The sequence below is a fragment of the Pteronotus mesoamericanus genome, unplaced genomic scaffold, assembly GCF_021234165.1.
Source record: "Pteronotus mesoamericanus isolate MK-2021 breed Mesoamerican mustached bat unplaced genomic scaffold, CSHL_Meso_final contig_20, whole genome shotgun sequence".
Lineage (NCBI taxonomy): Eukaryota > Metazoa > Chordata > Mammalia > Chiroptera > Mormoopidae > Pteronotus > Pteronotus mesoamericanus.
Window position 1 is genome coordinate 76,150,022 of NW_026555085.1, and position 12,302 is coordinate 76,162,323.

The 12,302-nt window shown below is 40.5% G+C and overlaps 1 protein-coding gene across 4 annotated transcripts in view; it reads left to right on the forward strand.

The window, feature by feature from the left end:
- Positions 1-7,922: 7,922 nt before the first annotated feature.
- NCOA7 (nuclear receptor coactivator 7) overlaps positions 7,923-12,302 on the forward strand; it is a 135,165-nt gene continuing 130,785 nt past the window's right edge. For 3 of the 4 annotated variants that reach the window (XM_054569926.1, XM_054569921.1, XM_054569924.1), the window contains exon 1: positions 7,923-8,457. The gene's annotated coding sequence lies outside the window, so the exon portion shown is untranslated. The remainder of the gene's footprint in view (positions 8,458-12,302) is intronic. The other variant, XM_054569922.1, reaches the window with a different exon arrangement.

The window sequence follows — 12,302 nt, forward strand, 5'->3', positions numbered from 1 at the left end:
TTTTATTGTCCTCTTTTTATCTTGAAACACTTCAAACCTACAGAAAATTATGACACTAAACACACATAATACTCATCATTTAGATCTGTGCTATCCAGTTTAGTAGCACCAGAAACATGTGGCTACCGTGCAGTGAAATGTGGCTAGTACAAATTTACATGTTCTATGTGTTGAACATATACTAGCCTTATTCTGAAAAAAAATTAAAAAGGTAAAATATCTCAATATTTTTATATTGGTTACATTTTTAAATGATTAAATATATTGAGTTAAATATTATTAAAGTTAATTTTCTTTTTACTTTTAAAAATGTAATGCTGTATATACAGTATTTAAAAGTATATATATGGCTTGTATTGTATTTCAATTTTACAGTAATGATCTAGATTCACCAGTTGTTAATATTTGCCATATTTTTTTTTCCTTGATCTTTTTTTCTGAAGCATTTGAGTTCACTTGCAGATATCATACTTTACTTCTAAATAGTTTATCATATATTTCCTAAAAACAAGAAATGCATTTATGACACTTAAGAATTTTAAATGTGATACAATATTATTATTTATTGCACAGTTAATCAAAATTTCCTCTTGTCCTAATAACACTTTTCATACTTTTTATTCAGCATTCACTCAAGGATTATATACTGCATTGATTTGTCATGTTTCTGTAGTCTCCTTTAATCGAGGATAATTTCCCAGTCTTCTTCCTTTAAAAAAAATTGACTTTTTTGAATAGTGAAGAACATTTGTTTCAGAAAGTCCCTCAATTTAGATACCATTAAATATTTCTTTTGGCAGGAAAACTACCTTAAGTGATGTGCTCTTTTCAATGCATTACATCAGACTGCACATAATGCTGATGTATGGTATTATCTGCAATGTAAATGTGGTAGGCAGACTGACGATGCCCATGGAGATGTCCAAGTCCTAATTTCCAGGACGCAAGAATGTTACCTCACATGCAGTAGAAACCTCATGGGTGCTATTAAATTAGGGATGTTGAGGCAGATTATCCAGCATTAGCTAGGTGGATCCAGAACATCACCTGTATCCTTATCGGTAAAGGAGGGAGGCCCGAAGAGTCAGAGTCCCAGTGATCTGAGGAAGGTTCACTCTGCTTCTGCAGTCTTTGCGGGTGGAGAAAGGGGACCATGAGCCAAGGACTGTAGGTGGTCTCTAGAAGATGGACAGTGCAAGGAAACAGGCTATCCCCTGGAGTCTCCAGAAAGAAGTCAGCCCTGCCAACAGCCAGATTTTAGCCTGCTAAGATGTGTGTCCGATTTCTGGACTACAGAACTAAGGTAATACGTTTATGTCATTTTAAGTTCCTTAGTGTGTGGTAATGTTTCACAACAGCAATAAGAAACTTATACGGAGGTTTGATAATTTCTTTAAGGTGTCTGATGTATTTCTCCATTGTAAAATTACCATTTATTTATACCTGTAATTAATAAATATTTTTAAAAACATATCACTCACAGCTTTGAGAATGTACGAATCTTTGGTTCCTCAGCAAACTTTCACCCAATGGTTTTCATATGCAGTGTTAATCCTAGCCCAAATCAATTATTATTAGGGTGATTATAAAATAATGATATTTCAATTTTTTCATTCTCATGCAAAGAACTTTCCTCCTGCTTTTATTATCTATTTAATTATTAAATATCAGTTTGGACTAATTCTTTTTCTGATTTTGTGGTTTTTTAATTCAATGTTATAATCTATTGCTGTCGTTATTCATAATACTTACATTATCCCTAATTTGTCCAAGAGTCTCTAGGCTGGCTCCTATATTCTGTTGACATGTCTCTATAAATTTTGACCACTTCTTTACTGTCTAGCACAAGATGGTCCAGGCACACCCTGTACTTTATCTACTGACTTAGGGACAATTAACATCTTTATGCATGTATCTTTTAAGTTTCCTTATTTTCCAGTTTCCTTTATTTTCACACGAAGAAGTGTGTACTCTAATACACGTCTCTAACCTTTTTTTAAGTCAACATTATTTGAAGGATGTCCATTTCTTACATAAGACTTTTCTCATTATTTTTGATAACTGCATAATATTCTATTGTATAGATATTTTTAAAAGTGGTTTCTTATCATTGGTCATTTAGATTATTTCTGATAGTCTTCTGTTACCAAAGTAGTACAATGAATAATGTTAGCCTGACATAATTTAGCAATTGGTTTTTATTAATTTGCCTACAAGTGACTTACATAATAGAGTGCCTCAATATCTGATTAGAAAATGTTATATATTGGAATTAAAATCATGGCATCGAAGCAAATTCAATTATAGTTATAACTTACTGACAATTTTATTTTTCAGTATGGTTTCAGTGTGGCTCAGGTATTCTTCTGTTTGTTAATTTGTTCATTCACTGAAAAAATATTTATTGACTAACATATGTCAGGTACTATGTTAGGCATCAAAGACATCGAGGGGAACAAAACAGGATCCCTGACCTTGAAGTTTAGTCTGGTGGGGTTCAAGGAAACAAACAATTAGAGTAGTAGAAAGTAAAAGAGATATGTGGCTATACTTTAATAAATTTATTTAATAGATTAAAAAAATCATAGCTCATCATGCATACTGTGTTGATGGAAATATAAAATGGTACATCCACTCTGGAAAACAGTTTGGCAGTTTCTTATAAAACTAAACATTCTGGGACCATGTGACCCAGCAATTGTATTCTTGGACATTTATCCCAGAGAAATGAAAACTTCTGTTCATTTATAATACCCCAAAACTTACAATACTTCCCAAACTGGAAACAATCAAAATGTCCTTCAGTGAGTGAATAACCTGTGGAACATATCCATACCATGGAATATTTATCTGAAAAAGGAGCAAACTATTGCTACACATAACAACTTGGATGCATTCTAAGAGAATTAGGCTGAGTGGAGGGGGAAAAAGTCAATCTAAAAGGCTACATACTATACGATTCCATGTATTTAGCATTTTTGAAATTATAGAGATGGGAACAGATTAACGACTGGCAGAAATTAGATGTATCAGGCAGAGGACGGATGTGACTGTACAGGGGCAGGTTGTGGGAGCTCTGCAGAGACAGAACGAAGCTGTATCTTGTGGTGGTGGTGGTAGGAGAGACAACTGCATAGAAACACACACACACAGAACTTACGTAAAGCTGCTAAAATGTGAATATGCCCTGAAGATTGTAACAAGGTCAATTTTCTGGTTTGGATACTGTACTGTAGTTATGCAAGATGTTACCATTGGGGGAATAGCTAAGGCAGAAAGGGTGGGGAGAAACTTTCCTCCAAGACTTTCCTCTACATTTCTTGCAACTTTTTGTGAACCTGTAGTTATTTCCTTCGAAAAACTCCCTTTTTAGCTTATTGCAGTGTAAATCTCTTTCATCCAGTAAGTCCAAACAACCACCATCACTTAATGTCACTTTGAGTTTATGGATTCATTTCAGAATTTTAAATTATATCTTAGCACCAGCTTATTTGAATAAGTTTTTCAGAAGATGTAAAAATATCTAATGAATTCTCAAGCTATTGAGCAGACTATTTTTAGCAGAAATAAGACAGCAGAACTGTCCAAGAACAGATATTTTAAAATTTATCGTGAATAAAAGAAAAGGGCAAATTTATTGGGCTTAATTTAAATAATCAGTCCTAAATTCAGCATGCTAACAAGCACACAGACAGCCATCTCTTTCTATGTACATCAGTGTTTTCTTTAGCAATAATACACTCTGGTAGGCTCCTCCTTTTGAATGGTAAGGAGATTTCTACTTCCTCTTTAGCCTTTATAACAAGCCAAGAGAAGCGTGGAACCTAGGCCCCAGTTGTGAAAATGAGCCACTGCCTTCAATACTGTTAAATAGTGAAATCCATTCTGCCTCTGTAGGTGCAGGATGGCTACCCACAGACCTCCATAGATGTCAATCAGCATTTACCTCCTATGGAACTCCTGCCTCTTAACCACCCTGAGTCAGTGTGTGAAAGGAGGTGTTTCTCTTTCTGCTAAAAAGAGGAAGAGATGTTTAACCACTAAAAAGTGAATGTTTTTTGGTGCTAGTAGACTAAACTCATCACCCAATGCATAAATCTCTTCTCTGACATCCTTACTGAGAAAACTTCCAAAGAAGTTCTGTGATCGCATTGGCTTCGGTGGCTGTGAGCTCATTGCATATCCAGGAAGCCTTTCATTTTGGCAGTGTGTAGACCAGCATTTGCCAATGGTCCTGGATCCCACTTTGATGTGAGGTTGCCAGTGTTGTGTTTTTAAAAAGCCATACAAATCGTACTTCATTACAAAGTTATTTTTAGATAGATATGTAAGAAAAATACTGAACACCTTTGCAATAACAGTTGCTGTTGTTTGATGTTTCCTGAAGCCATGGAATTCCTACCCAAGCCCTTCAGGAATTCACCTGGGAGAACACTTAATACCTAAACTCAGGGTTCCAGGTGCCTCCTACTGGTCCAGTTCCTGTCACGTGGCACAACAAAGAGGAGTAGGGCAGGTGAAGTGATCCCTCTTTTTCTCTTCCTTTTAAGAGCTGAGGGGATCTCTGCTTCTCTATAACTACTCCATACAAGGTTACTTATCCCAGAAAACGTGAGATGATAGTCCTACCTACAATGGCCTCTACTCTTCAACAGAGATAGGTCAGTTTTCATATTTAACAGAGGCCCTCATATCCATAAAAATTAATGTAGCATTGTAATTTCTTATTAACTCCGCATTTACCGAGCATCTTCTATTAGACAGGTACAATAAGAGTTACTAGGGATAAAATTTTAAAAAGGAAAAGCTTTATTATAATTATGTATATTATTAGAGTAATAGCTGACTTTTCTTGAAGGTCACATTCTAGACTTTAAGCATCATTCGTGGATTATCTCATTTAATTTTAATCCTTCTGTCTACCTTGTGAAGCTGGTACTATTATCCTCCTTTTACAGATAACGCAATGGGGGGTTAAGTAATTTACCAAAGGTCAGCGTGCAGTAAAGCGGCAGTCGGAAGCCAGAGCCTAAATTCTTAGGGATTACCGTATTCTTAAGAAGGACACATTCTAATGAGGTTTGATCTTTAGTGTACTACGATTTCCAAAATCATTTTATGTGTTATATCTTATCTCCTAATTAAAATTTCACCTATTTAGAGCAGCACTTTCTGGAAGAGTTCTCTGCAATAATGGAAATGTTCTATTTTATTATGCTCAAAATAATGGTCACTAGCCATGGTTCTTGAGTACTTGAAATGTGTCTTCCGGGGTAAAAAACATTTTTTAGACGTTTTTATTTATTTATTTTTAGAGAGAGGGGAAGGGAAGTAGAGAGGGAGACATCAATGTTGCCACTCATGCGCCCCTACTGGGGACCTGGCCTGCAACCCAGACTTGTGCCCTGACTGGGAATCCAACCAGTGACCCTTTGGTTGGCAGGCCTGTGCTCAATGCACTGAACTACACCAGCCAGGGCAAAAAACATTTTTAATTAAATTTAAATTTAAATTTAAATGGCCACATGTGACTAGTGAGTACCGTATTTGACAGCACAGTTATAGAAAGAAAGGAAATGGTTTTATGACTTCTGATTTCTATATAAACACAAGGCTTTGGCAAATGAATGTGTTGAGTTTAATGAAATATAATGAGTGAAGAATCTTTAAGGGGGAATTTCTTCCATCCTCTAAGCTAGGGAGTAGAAATCTTTATTTTACTGGGACTTTCACTGTAATAAAATGTTAAAATAAATATGATACAGCATGCAGTCCTGTGAATTCATGAAGATAGTAAAGAGGATCCTTAACTTACATGCAATGTTTTTGAAAGGCTGACATTTTATAATTGATGGTTACTTCTTTTAAAATACAGGGGTGGGCAAAAGTACTGTGCCATTGTGATACTTTTGAATAAAGCTATTGTAATAATGATAACCTGCATGTTTTTCCCATACAAACAACTGTAAACCTACTTTTGCCCAACCCTGTACATACTTAGTTATATCTTTGCTAATAAAAAAGATCACTACTTAATTTGGGCCCGTAGGTGGAAAAAGAAAGAGGGATTTGGGTGGGAAAGGATGTAATCAGTCTAGAACTGCAACTCAATGAACATTTCCTGCAGAAGCTATATTCTAAGGCAGACCTCTTTACAAATTATGTTAAGCAACTGCCAAAATATCATTAAGTGACTTCATTATGTCACTCATACATCATATACTGTATAAATATCACACACACACATTCCTATAACTGAGTTATTTTGATTTGAGGGCAACATATCATGAATAGTAATAGGCAATTTTGAAAATAAGCTGGGGCTCTAGATCAGCTGGAGTCCCTGGAAGTGGTCAAGTGCTCATGTTTCCTGAACCCAGAGCAGTGAGTCTCCTCCCTGCTTATGCACTGGACCACAGCTTTCCTTAGAGGAACTCATCTCAAAAAGTCTAAGTGATTTTATCACGATTTGTATTGCTTTGAAACATATCTTTTCCTTTGCGTTTTAAAAAATTATTATTTTTTTATTAAAAAACTCCTGGCCGCAGTAAATTCAGCCCACTGTCCATTCCTGTGTTGCGTTTTGCAAAGGAGCCCCGCGGTCTCCCCTCCCTCCTTGTTCCCGGCCGGGTTACAGCATGCCGGATGCTGCCAAATCGCAATCCTTACAGCAATAGGGACGTAGCAATTGGACCCTCCAGCCTGACTCTTGGCAGAGAGCCGAGAGAGCTTGGGCTGGGAAGATCTGCACCGGCAGCCGAGCAGTGCCTGTGAGCTTCCCATTCCCACTTGGGTGCTGTTCATTCTCTGGTCCCATGACCAGCACGGCAAGATGATTTTAGATTTTAAAATCATAAAAGCACTCATCAAAGAACTGTGAGAACAGTTTCTCTGGACATCTCAAACCATGTTCTTTTAATTCCATGAAATCAACTCTATATTTTAGGAGTTTGATTTTCCCATGAAAATAATTTCCAAATAGCACGATACCCTAAAGAAAGAGGAAAACACCTAATTTTTCACGTTGAAATTATGAAGATGTAAACCTGAGGTCCAGTTACATTCATGATGAGTAAAGAATTGGGCGATTATTCTATAGTCTGCAAGATAATACAACATGACCGTTTGCAACTGAAACCCCAAAGCCACCGCTGTTAATTGCTTCCGAACGCCGCGAGAGGCTGTTAAGCAGCGGCAGCAACCGAAAGGAGGCTGCTATCTAATGTGACCGTGTGTGGCCTCTGACACACCAGTCCTATCAGACCAGCTGCAGGCTCTGCTTTGAGCCCCCGCCCGCCCTTCTGAGTAAGGGTAAACCTTGCGGCCAAATCCTCCTAGTCATCTTGCCGTGCTGGTCATGGGACCAGAGAATGTACAGCACCCAAGTGGGAATGGGAAGCTCACAGGCACTGCTCGGCTGCCGGTGCAGATCTTCCCAGCCCAAGCTCTCTCGGCTCTCTGCCAAGAGTCAGGCTGGAGGGTCCAATTGCTACGTCCCTATTGCTGTAACGATTGCAATTTGGCAGCATCCGGGATGCTGTACCGGGGACGGGAGCAGGAGGGGGAGGAGGAGATGGTGGGCCCCTCAGCGAAACGCAGCGCTAGAGAGGACAGAAGGCTGAAGGTACTGGTTCCCGAGCTAGAATGAAACTCTAGGCTTTAAAGCTTGAGGATAACGCTCTAACTCCAGCTCTGCTCTCAAAGCCTTACTTTCCACGTAGAGTGATGGCTCCAGCAGCCCAGCTGTAGGGCATGAAGCCCAGGGAGAGGTAAGATCCTCCCAGGCTCTGCCGCCAAGCGTCTGGCCGCCGGGGCAGCAACGAGTTCGCTGTCGGGAGGCGTCACAATGGGCCGCGGCCTGCGGAGGCCGCGCGCGCAGCTCTCCGGGGCGGAGCCGCCGGGCCGAGGTTGGGGCTGTGCGGGGGTAGCGGTGGTGCCTGGTCTCCCAGCTTCGGAGGTCGCCGGGGCGAGGAGGATGCCGCAGTTGCAGCCCGAGCCACCGAGCCTGGCCTCCGAGTTCCCCGACCCCCGCAGCGGCGGAGAGGCTCAGAGCGTGGCACTGGCCGGGCGGAGCTAGAGGCGGGCGTCTACCCCGCGTCGCGCCACCCGCAGCTCTCCGCCTCCGGCCGGGCCCGAGAGCCTGTGTAGGCGGATGCCCTGACCGCAGGCGCAGCTGCGAGGTTGGCCCGGCGCCGCCGCTCGCGGGGAGAGGCCTGAGGAGTCCCGGGGGTGGCCGCGTCCACCAGCTTCAGACGCCGGTCCCCGGGAGCGCTCGCCCCTGCGCTCCTTCTTCCTGGCCCAGCTCTTCCTTAGCAGACGTTCCCCCCACGACCCCTCCTTCCCCCGACCTAGAGGATGCGTTCCCCTGCGCGGAGCATCAGAGGCCACCACTCCCAGAAATGCGTGCGCCCGATCCCCATCTCCCGGACCCGAGGAGCCGGCGCCCCCGCCCTGTAGGTAGGTGGGTGAGGCGAGTACCAGCCTTCGCCGCCTCCCGCAGCTGATGCTGCAGCTAAGAAGAGGCGGGGGGGGGGGGGGGCGGGGGAGGCGGGGGCAGGGTCCGGAAAACTTGCCTCCCGCCTGTGTCGCTGGAGCGTTCCGAGGTGTGCTGATGGCCCTGGGCACAGCCCTTGGTTAACCTGACAACCTCTTCTTGAGCCCGGGTGGCCGAGCGGAGGCGGAGGGGAGCCTGGCCCTTCCCCGCCCACCCCCTTTGCCCCCCGCGCGCTGCGGGCAGGGGTGGGGAGGACAAATTGGCGTCTGGCTGATCGAGGGGGGGGGAAGACCTTGGATTTTCAGCAGCTCAGGTAGAACTGTGTCACCGTATTTTTTCGGCTGCGTGAGCTGATGCGTTTTTTTCTGTTTTAGCTAAAACCACCTAACTTGGAAAGCGCTATTTTAGCAGCATATAGAAGCCGCTGTGGATTTTTGTGTATTTAAGAGCTGGTTGGCTGGTATGTAAAATAGGTGGCTCAAAGCCTTATGGCCAACATTTTAGGGCCAGTTAGAGAAGGTCCTTTTATTAGTCAAGTTGTGTTGGAGATACGTGAAGCTGGGATATTCCTGTGCTGCCTACTTGGGAGCTTCCTGCTTAAATGGAGGGATGTGTTTAAGAGTGGCAAGTTTGTTACAGGTGTCGGGAGTTGACAATATGCTGGACGCATGCACTGAGCTGGCCAGCAGAGGCAGCCTTGGGCGCAGCCTAGCTTCCAACTAGGTTTACGGTTTGTATTTCTGAGAAACTGGTTAAGAATTCTAACAGGTTTTTAATTTTTCTTTAAACAGTAAGGTTTAGAGTTTTGGAAAGTGGATCATTGTATGGTCCAATTTTGTATTGAGGTATTGTGGTTTAGAGCAGGGGTCCCCAACCCCCGGGCCGTGGACCGGTACCGGTCCTTGGCCTGTTAGGAACCGGGCCGCTCAGCAGGAGGTGAGCAGCAGCGGGCCTGCGAGGCTTCAATCTTACTACCTCCTGTGCTCCACTTCCCGCTACCCCCACCCCTGTCCACGGAAAAATTGTCTTCCACGAAACGGGGACCTGGTGCCAAAAAGGTTGGGGACTGCTGGTTTAGAATTTAGGAAAATAAACCAGTGTAAACGCCAGCAGGGCAGAGCCTCCCTCTGGTTCAATCCCGAAATCCCCTGGATCTGATGCTCTTTGCGCGTTTACCGTATTATATTGGGATTAACTGTTTCAAGCTTCATCTAAAGAAAATTTAGTGTCAAAAATGTATTTTTCTGTCCTGTGGTTGTTGAAGTTTAACTGGATTTTAAAAATGGCTTATTTGTGTATATATATAGTCAAATTCAGTTAACATCTGAGTTTGAATTTTGACATTTTTAGGACCATATGCTATCCTTCTCTATGAGGTAATTCTCCCCAACTTCTAATAAAAGTTCATTTCCTGTCCAAGCTTGCACATTTCCAAGTCTTACTGGTAATCAAACTTATTTCAATTAAACTCAATTTTTAAAAAGTACAATCCATGTTTAAAAGAAAATTCTAAGTTATTCCAGAGGTAACAGTGATTTGGTTAATAAGTGACATATTAACTCACTTTAAAGTTGAGTTGTTGTGGTTGATCTAATTATAATGTATTTTATTACAGGGAAAGATAAAAATAAAATGTAGAATTGTCTATGATTCATAAATGGTTCAAAATATATGGTATACATACACATTTTTAACTATAGGGGTTTTCCTTAGGTTATAAGGATATCAGTTTCCAAGTTTGACAAACCAGGGTGGTTGTGAAATCAGAAATTTGGGAGATTCAGTGCCTTTCTGTTTTTACATTTAATGTTTTCTTGAAAAAAATCGAGGATAACTGCATTATATTTTATTTACTTTATTTTTTGCACTGTGATATTTCCTGTTTTGATTTTGTTTTGGGTTTTTTTTTTTTTTGATATGTAAGTTTTATGAGTTAGTATTAACCTCTTCACTTGCTTAACAAAATTATCTGGGTGTGGTTCAGTCATTTGCTTTCTTTCTTTCTTTTTTGTTATTTCAATACCTCTACACCATCCTCCCTACATACTACCCCAAAGACTCATTTTCACAAAACTGTGGTAAACTGCAGTTTATTCTTATTGCTTCTCCAGCCTACTTGGGTTCTTCCTAGATGAGGAGGAAATAATACTTTGAAACAAAAGCTAGTAAGATTGAAGGAACCAACAGGGGGAGGGCACATAAGAAAAATACGTTATGATTCCTTGAAACAAAGCAAAAGTTCCTTTAAGAAGTAAAGATAATTATATTTTACATATCTTAAATTTGTAATTAAGGATATTGAGCAGTTAATTTACATTGTTCTTTCTTACTTTAAACTTCTCAAAAAACTGTCCCATATGTCTCAGTAAACTCTTTTTACTTTGTTGTAGATAATAAACACTTATTTGTTCACTTGACAAACAGAAGTTGAGTGTTTAAATTGTGCTGGTACATTTGGCCTTGAAATCAGTGAAGTTGGTTCCTAATGAGAGGCATTATTCTGTGTCTACCCTGCACTTAAATGCCAATGTCTCTATGATTGGATGGTTCACTGCCTGGGCCCTGTCTACCGAGCCCCCAGTATCCTACCTCTACAGGCATCACTGGAGTGCAATTCTAAGGCTTGAATTTACTGTGTCTTACTTTTCTGTATCTTCCCTAAGCTTTTATTGCAGAAAGCTCTATCCCTTCTTTGTTAAATGCTGTCTTTTTTAATCCTGGCATAATTTTTTTTATTCCAGGCTTTTTTTTTTTTTTCACCCTAGCCCATGTATTTGTTGTTGTTTATATCTAATAGGATTCACTCAATTCACGTATGTTGGAACCCAAATTGTTATGGTTGCAGAAAAGGTATAAAAAAGAAAATTTGTAGAGCCTTGAATTTCAAGTGTGGGAACAGGTGGTTGAAGAGTAATTGTGTACTCATCGCCCCTCAACAGTAGTATAGAACGCCTTTGTTTTTGCACATACCAGAGAATATGAGTTATCTGCTCATAAATTTGATCAGAAGCTTAATTAAGAGAAATAATGTTTACATAAGGTTGACTGAACAAAGGCCATGACAATCCCGCCTTGTCCCTCCAACTCTAGGTGTTAGGCCAGGAGTCTAGCCACATCTTCAGAAACTCTGTACCTTGGTTACCTTGTTTTGCATCCTTTCCAGCGCCCCGACCCTCCTTGTGCTCACATGGAGGGATTTTATTAATAAAAATAGTCACAAGAAACCTACTGTTATGTTACTTATAAGATGTCGTTATTAAAATCATGGCCCCTTCTACAGCTCCTGTTTGAAGACAGTGCAAGAAATTCCATTCAGTTCTAAATGCCAAAGAAAAGCTTTACTTCCCTTGAACAATTATTGTGTCTATTTTTCATCATGCAAAACTGGAATCAGATAATTGATTAAATTTCCCTTTCTGATTTGGCAACAAAGAAACAGAGACAAATTTGTAACTCAATTTTAATAAACCTATAAAAACCTATGACCTTATATTGATGTTCTGACCTTCCCTTTGGTATTGAGCTTGTGTTCTATCTTGTTTTTGTTGATTCTGATTTTTATCTAGTTATATTTTCCCATTTTTGAATTTACTATTTTAAGCTGACTCACATCCTTTGTGGAACAAAGCAAAACATAAAACATAAAACCAAATAAATGAAAACAGTTGTCAAATTGATCTCTGGACATAGTATGTTTTTGATTAACAGGTTTAATCAGTTCCATTAAATGTTTTGAATAAGTATTGCAAGTTTCACAGATTTGAGTTTACATAGCCAAATAGAAAACAATGTTACATAGTTTTGCAGA